The sequence below is a fragment of the Belonocnema kinseyi genome, chromosome 4 (assembly GCF_010883055.1).
Source record: "Belonocnema kinseyi isolate 2016_QV_RU_SX_M_011 chromosome 4, B_treatae_v1, whole genome shotgun sequence".
Taxonomy (NCBI): domain Eukaryota; kingdom Metazoa; phylum Arthropoda; class Insecta; order Hymenoptera; family Cynipidae; genus Belonocnema; species Belonocnema kinseyi.
Window position 1 is genome coordinate 120,542,803 of NC_046660.1, and position 8,338 is coordinate 120,551,140.

The following is an 8,338-nucleotide window of genomic DNA, read 5'->3' on the forward strand; positions in this document are numbered from 1 at the left end:
TCCAACACCCGATGATATCTCCAAATAACTTTACTTGCAAAATAAAAATTTATAATGATCTCTTTGTCTAGGATTTCAGATGCGCTCATATGCGCCACGTTCTAAATTGATAAAAAACCATAATCAACCCTCTAATTACCAATTTTTACGAGTCACTATCCGATGATATCTCCAAATATATTAAATTGCAGTATACAAATTTATTATTGTCTCTTCGTGTAGAATTTAAAATGCGCTCATATGCGCCACTTTCGAAATTGACAAAAAACTATAATCAACCCCCTCATTACCACTTGCTACGCTCCCCTATTCATTGATGTCTCCAAATAAGTTAATTTGCAGTATAAAAATTCATAATGATCTCTTTCGATAGGATTTCAAATGCGCTCATAGGCGCCACTTTCGAAATTGACAAAAAGCATAATCATCCCCCTCATTAGCACTTGTTACGCTTTACTATCCGATATCTCCAAAAAAATTAAATTGCAGTATAAAAATATAAAATTGCCCCTTCTGATAGTATTTCAAATGCGCTTATATGCACCACTTTTAAAATTGACAAAAAACTATAATCAACCCTCTCACTACCACTTGTTTCGATCCACTTTTCGATGCTATCTCTAAATAACTTAAATGGCAGTATAAAGTTTATAATAATCTCTTTGTCTAAGATTTCAAATACTTTTAAAATGTACAAAAGCTCATAATCAACCCCCTCATTACCACTTGCTACTATCCTCTATTCATTCATATCTCCAAATAACTTAAATTGCAGTATAAAAGTTCATAATGATCTCTTCAGATAGGAATTCAAATGCGCTTATATGTGCCACTTTCAAAATTAAAGAAAAAACTTTAATCAACCTCAGTATTCCCCATCAAACATGAAGGTTCCCATCAAACATGAAGTTGCTGCGCGAGTGAATCTAGCGTGGTTATTACAGGAGTTGGGAATCTGCTAGTGTCCAACATGTTTAATACATTCTGAACACTCCTCAAATGAAAATCCTCTACACCTTGAATTTAGGGGTCATTCACAAAATACGTGATACATTTAGGAGAGGGTATGTGTCTGCCGAAGTATCATCCTCCATGTTAAGACCAATAGAGAAAGTATCATGCATGGGGGGGGGGGTAGAAGTTTCTGAAAAATGTGTCACGTATTTCGTGAATGACCCCTCAATTTAAGGTATAGAGGATTTTCAAACATCATTGAATAGTGGATCGTAGCTAGTGGTAATAATGGGGTTGATTATGGTTTTTTGCCAATTTCGAAAGTGGCGCATATGAACGCATTTGAAATCCTATCCGAAGAGATCATTATGAATTTTTATACTGCAATTTCAGTTATTTGGAGACATCACTGAATAGTGGGTCGTAACAAGTGGTAATGAGGGGGTTGATTATGGGTTTTTGTCAATTTTGAAAGTGGCGCATATGAGCGCATTTGAAATAATATCCGAAGAGACAATTTTATATTTTCATACTGCAATTTAATTTATTTGGAGATATCGGATAGTGAATCGCAGCAAGTGGTAATGAGGGGCATGTTTATGGTTCTTTGTCAATTTCGAAAGTGGCGCATATGAGTGCATTTTAAATTCTATGAGAAGGGACAGTAATAAATTTGTATTCTGCAATTTTATTTATTTAGAGAAATCATTGCATAGTGACTTTTAACAATTGGCAATGAGAGGATTGATTATGGGTTTTTGTTAATTTTAAAGGTGGCAATTGTTGATTGGGGGTTTGATTATTGTTTTTGTTAGTTTCGAAACTGGCGCATATGAGTGCATTTGAAGTTGAAAGAATCCATGTATTCAACTTTATATTGCAAATCACTGTTGAGGATTCAACACCTGCGTTACACTGCCCCCCTCTCCAAAATATATCTTTGTTAATTAGCTGGCGCAAAATTTTGTAGTGGTAGCGCATTTGAGCGCATTTGGGGCCAATTCAGTGGGCTATAGAAATTTAAAAATTAAGAGTGGGGGGGAGGCTGGCGTAACTGACCTCCATCTTAACCAATTTCTTTCCCATGTGTCTACTTACGTCTCTTCTGCACCACAGCTCTTGAGAATGATGTCGTTACTCACTTCGTCCATTAGAAATTTCGCGCATATCATGCGTAAGAATCTCATGTTAATTGCATGAACCTTACTCTTATCTTTTTCTTGACAGGTCCATGCCTCGCTACCGCATAGTATAGTCGGTACAAATATAGAATTATGTATTTCCATTTTAACTTTATTTGATATACTTTTTGCATTTCCTATCCCTCAACTTCATTATTTAATAAACCCTTATCTGTTTAAAAAAATCAAATTTGATAAAGTAATGTTTTTTCACGAAACTTGGGAATTTTCAATTTTCTGTTATAAATATTGTATCTAGTGCTGGTTGAAAACATAATTTTATTTGTTATGATCCTGAATTATTCAAACATTTAATTATTAATTGTTTTCGGTATTTCTTCTGTTTATCCTAGAGAAATCCATACTTTTTTACATTCACATCAGAGGTGGTATTAGATGTGTGTAAAATTTGAGTACCCCCTCCCTTTTTTTGCGAAATGTCAACGTTTTGAGACTCTCTGAACCCGAAAAGTTGGTTTTTAGAATGTTTGTAGACCGTTTTCCTTTTAAATTAAAAAGCTCTATGTATGACTAGTCGTAGTACCAACGAAAATTTTAAGCTGAACAGCGCACCAAATTAAAAAGTCCAAAGACGAAAAACCTTTTCTCTTTAAATGAAAAACTTTATCTTTAATGGTAGGTCCAGATACACTCACTCTTGCTTGCTCAAATCATTCGAAATTAGCAGCATCCAAAAGTACATCACTACAGTGAAAAAAAGTTAGTTGGGCCAAAAATTCAGTTTTTAAGATATAGTATTGCCATTTTGTTAGCTGGAACAACCATTTACTTAGTTGCTGGTACTAACTGAATAGTCACGGCTACTAATATAATTGTTGTATGAATTATTAAAATAGCAGTATTAACTAATAGAATAGCAGTAAAATATCCTACTAACTAAATCGTTTGTTCAACTAAATATTTTTTTCAGTGTATTTTGCAAACAATGCATGCATAAGCGAAACACCTTGCAAAACACTTGTCATCAATTGTCCCCGTTGGCGAGCCTATTTAAAATGATTACATGTGCAAGAAATTGTTTGCAACAAATAATAATTGTAAAATTATTTAAAATAATTGTTTGATCACAAAATAGACTTATAAAGTGAAAGGTAAAATAATTATTTGTATTGCACACCTCGAAACTAAATATTCAATTTTAAATTTAAAGCGAGTAATACCTTATCTCATCGATAATATGAATTTTAAATCATTTTTAATATCTTTGCGCACTAGAAAATTATTTTTTTTTGTAAACAAAAACAAAGAAAAAAATATTCATTTTAAAAAAGTGTACCTGAGGTAACCAATCCGATGTTTGACGCAACGCTGCACAGTGGGAGAAAAAGCAGATTTTTGGAAAAAATCGACTGACAGTGCAACTCTTAACGGATTTTGATTTTTCTTTTTCAGAATTGACCGTAAGGCTTTCAGGTATAACAAACTTACAACTTTATGTTGCTAAACCTTTCCATGATACCATTTGTTCTAAGACTTTGAAATTCATTATAAAGGGGCATAAATCAATGTAAAAATGATTTGCCATAATTAGCTAATTTTGACCCATACCTTTCGTATAAAGTATGTCAGATAATAATATGCGCTTAAAATTAGTTAAAAACAGCTGATGATTGCCAATTATTTCAACAATTTCTGTGAACAAATGCGCATTTTGACCATTTTTTTCATCAATAGGCTTGCTTTTTTGTGCAATTAATTCGAAACATCTTGGAAAAGAATCTATGCTATTATATTTCTAATAGTGACAGAAAATCATAATTATTTAAACGATTTTCATGAACAAATACACATTTTGACCATTTTTTCATGAATAGGTTTAATTTTTTCGGAATCAATGCGAAATATCTTGAAAAAGAATACTTGCTGTCATACTTTTTATAGCGTCAAAATGCGCATTTATTTATAGAAATTGTTTAAATAATTACCATTTTTTGATCGCTATGACAAATATGATAACAAGGAGTCTTAGGAAAAACATTTTAAGTTGATTCCGTAACAAACTCAAGCCATTTCATCAATAAATGGTCAAAATGTGCCTTCGTTTATAAAAGATGTTCAAATTCAACATTTTCTGGTCACTATAAAACATATCATAGCAAGGACTCTTAGGAAAAACATTTGAAGTTGATTCTGCCAAAAATCAAGCCTTTTCATAAAAAATGGTCAAAATGTGCATTTGTTTATCACAATTTTTTAAATAATTGGCAATCGTTAGCTATTCTTAACTTATTGTCAGCACACATCATTATCTGAGATACTTTATACAAAAGCTATGGGTAAAAATTTGCTAATCATTGCAAACCAAGAAAAAGTGACTTTTGTTAATAAAATTGTTTATTAAATTATTAATAAATTTTTGGTTACCCTACCCCCATGATAAATTATTTGTAGTTAGTTTCTACATTGCTATAGCAATACCGAATTACATCAATTAAGTAAGTATTTAAATGGAGAAGTTCTTCATGTAGAACTCGCAACGTTCATAAGTTGAATGTCAGCTATTTTAAAGCATCGAAACAGGTGCTGTTCCACTTTTGTATCGGGTGCGTAACGAAATTTGAATCACAGTTCATCGATATAGATATACTCGCTATGCTTCGCTCCGTTCGCTCCGTTCGACTCTGCTGGTTCGAATGACGACGAACAGCGAGGATCCAACGAATCTGTAACTTAGGAGCTTCGCATGAGCACTGCGCTGAGTTGAGGCGCCGGACAATATGTGTTGGGAAAAATTAAAGAATACTGATTTAAATATCAAATCTCGCGTTCTCTCAAATTTAAACGTTAGAGATTCGTTGGATCCTCGCTGTTCATCGTCATTCGAACCAGCAGACTTGAGTGAAGCGAAGCATAGCGAGTTTATCTACAGGGTGTCTTAAAAGTCCCGAGACGGTTGGATATTTCCTCAGGTAAAATATTTTTCAAAAAAGTGAAGGTCATTCCTGGATTAAATTTCAACAAGTAATTCAATGATGACCTTCATTTTGACCTTGAAGTTGACCTTCATGGCTTTTTGAAGGTCAACTTTGTTTTTTTAAATGGAAATCCCCTTTTTTTCACATCTACAGTGGATAGAGCGGAAAATTCTACCTTCAGGTACGTAACCAAGTCATTAGTCAATTGTAACGTTCAAGGTCAGTTAGAGGTAATTTGAAATTAACAAAGTTTTCCAAGAGGTCAGTGCAATTCCTGAAGTAAATTTCAACGAAAAATTAGATGATGAGCTCTGTATTGATCTTTTTGGTGATCTTCAAGGTTTTTTCAGGGTTTTTTTAAAGCAGTTTACGTTTACGTTTAGTATTACCCAGGAATAACGACGATGACGTAGTAAATTCTGTTCCCTTTGGGTTGCTTGATTATGGTGAGTCCCCTTGCCTCTCACGCTTCAGTGAAGATGTTCGAACTGAAAACCTTGAGCTTCTTGTCAAAAAGCTATGCGATTGTAAAAATGAGTTACAGCATTACGAATCATCCCCCTATCAATCAAAGTAGCCTGTTGCAGAATCCGATTCTGCAATTCTTCTAAGCTTTGCGATTGTGTTGATTATACTTTGCTCTTTAAATAACTTTAAAGAAAATAGTCGAGAGGCGTCAGATCAGGAGATCTAGCAGGCCACTCGATTTCACCCCTTTTTTCAATCCACCTTTGAGGGAGCTGAGTATCCAAATATGCTCAAACCTACCTACTGAAATGAGTCACTGCTCCGTCCTGCTGGAACCAGATATTTTGAAAATTATCGCCTGTAATCTCCCTTATTCTTGGTACAATTTGGTTTCTGAGAAGCTCTTCATATGCACGGGCATTGAGATTACCATCGATGAAGAAAGAGCCTATCAATGTATCATTCAAGATACCGGCCAAAACAATAATTTTTTTCTGAATATTGTGTGTGATTCTCCAACGTCCAATCAGGATTTGTGTCGGACCCATATCTACAATTTCGCCTGTTAACTTCACCTTTTAAAGTGAAAGTAGATTCATCTGAAAATACTGTATTGTACAAGAAAAGAGGATCTCTATCAATTCTGTCCATCATAATTTCACAAAATTCAACCCGAAGATCAGGATCGTCTTTATTGGGCTCTTGTACCAGATGAACTTTGTAAGGATGGAAATTAATGCTTTTTAAAAAAATTTAGCACTGTCTCAGGAGCAACGTCACGCTCATCACTAGCTCGACGTAAACTAAGGTGTGGGTTTCCAACAAATGCTTGGACTATGTCCATCTGCATCTCCTTAGATCCTGCAGATTTTGGCCGACCAGTTTTCTGAAGGTCCTTGATAGATCCATGATTCATAAAGCGCCTTACAGTTCTTTCAATTGTTGATTTTGAGACAGGGTTTAACCCGTCTCCATAACGAAAAGTGCGATTAAAAATCAAACGAACTTGATTATAAGATCGAACTCGCTCTCCCCAACCACGCATTATTAATACAGGTACCCTTTCTCGTTCCGAAAGTTTAGCTTGCGCCATAATAATCTTTTAGCGAAAGATAGTAAGTATGTCCCCGTAATACGTAAATTTAGTTTCGATTCGTAATATTAGTATAGAAAAACGGTATATGACTTATGGTATCGCCTTAGGTATTGACTTGGGTATCGAAAAACGGTATCGGACTGTATAAATCTTCGGGGAGGAACAGAACTCTCACCAGAACACTTGGAACTTTTAATGAAAAATTTCCTCATGATTTTACAATATTGAAAACGCTGTAACCAAGATCAATACAGAGCTCACCAATGAATTTCTCGTTCAAGTTTACTTCAGGAATTACACTGACCTCTTGGAAAACTTTGTTAATTTCAAATAACCTCTAACTGACGTTGACCGTTACAATTGACCTATGACTTGGGTACGTACCTGAACGTAGAATTTTCCGCTCTATCGATTGCAGATGTGAAAAATGGGGATTCCATTTAAACAAATAAAGTTGACCTTCGAAAAGCCATGAAGGTCAACTTCAAGTTCAAAATGAAGGTCACCATTGAATTCCTCGTTGAAGTTTACGCACTGTGATTCAAATTTCGTTACGTACCCGATTCAAAAGTGGAACAGAATCTGTTTCGATGTTTTAGAATAGCTGATATTCAACTTATGAATGATGCGAGTTTTACATGAAGAACTGCTCCATTTCAATACTTACTTAATCGATTCAATTCGGTATTGCTATAGCGTCAGTTCTATACTCAAACCGATAAAATTACAAATTAAATAAAGAGATCCAGTTCGACCTTTTTACCTACTGAGTTCTAATTTGTGCGAAGCGTATTAGTTCAAGGCATTATTGAACTGATATAGTTACATATTTTTTTCGGTGCATGTATACCCAATACGATAGAAAAAGATGTTTCAAAGCCATCGCATCGTTTTGAATTGGATCGCATGAAATAATCTAATCGCTTCGGGCGGCTTCAATCATCGGAGGCCCACTGCTGGTCGACGCGAGCACGCTATCGTGTTTATTCGATATGTAAACGTGGCCCATCGTCGTGAAGCAGATACCCAGCTATACTACTTATGTTCAGTGAGAGAATGATCGACAGCGCGCAGTTTTTTCAGAAAAAGGTGGAGTAAACCCCGTAAAGGGTGTGTTTAACAAATGTTAAATAGGCATTAGAAGTTTTTTCTACGGCTATAAATCTGAGAATGATGACGTTTGGGAAAAAGAGAGATCAGACACTTAAAACTCAGGCCCTTCACAGCAAGGGTTCCGAAGATTTAAAATCTCTAAGCCACGCCTTTATGACAGTTTGCGCGAACTGAACGAAAATTCGTCGTTCTCTCGTTGAACAGAGTATAGGCCAATAGGATACAACGCATTATGCTACGCGAGTAAAAGCTCATCTTCCCGTTCCGGCCCGCGACTATTTTCATAAAAATCCACAGCGCGTTTCCACATCCCGAAAGGCCCCAATCAAGGTGATTGAAATTTAAGTTCGACTTTAAAAGACAAATTTATTCACCAAAAAAAGATCTATAAATTTGTTGTTAATCATTTTTTGATTAAACGGGTAGTTTTTGTCTTAATCGTAAAAAAAATGTAAAAGATAAAATCATAAAATTGTGGAAAATCAACACAAACGGTACGAAAAAAAATAATAAGCAAAAGCTGTTCTTCTTAAAAAGAAATAAAAATTTGTTATTGATCACATTTTTATGGAACGTGTAGTTTTCGTTTT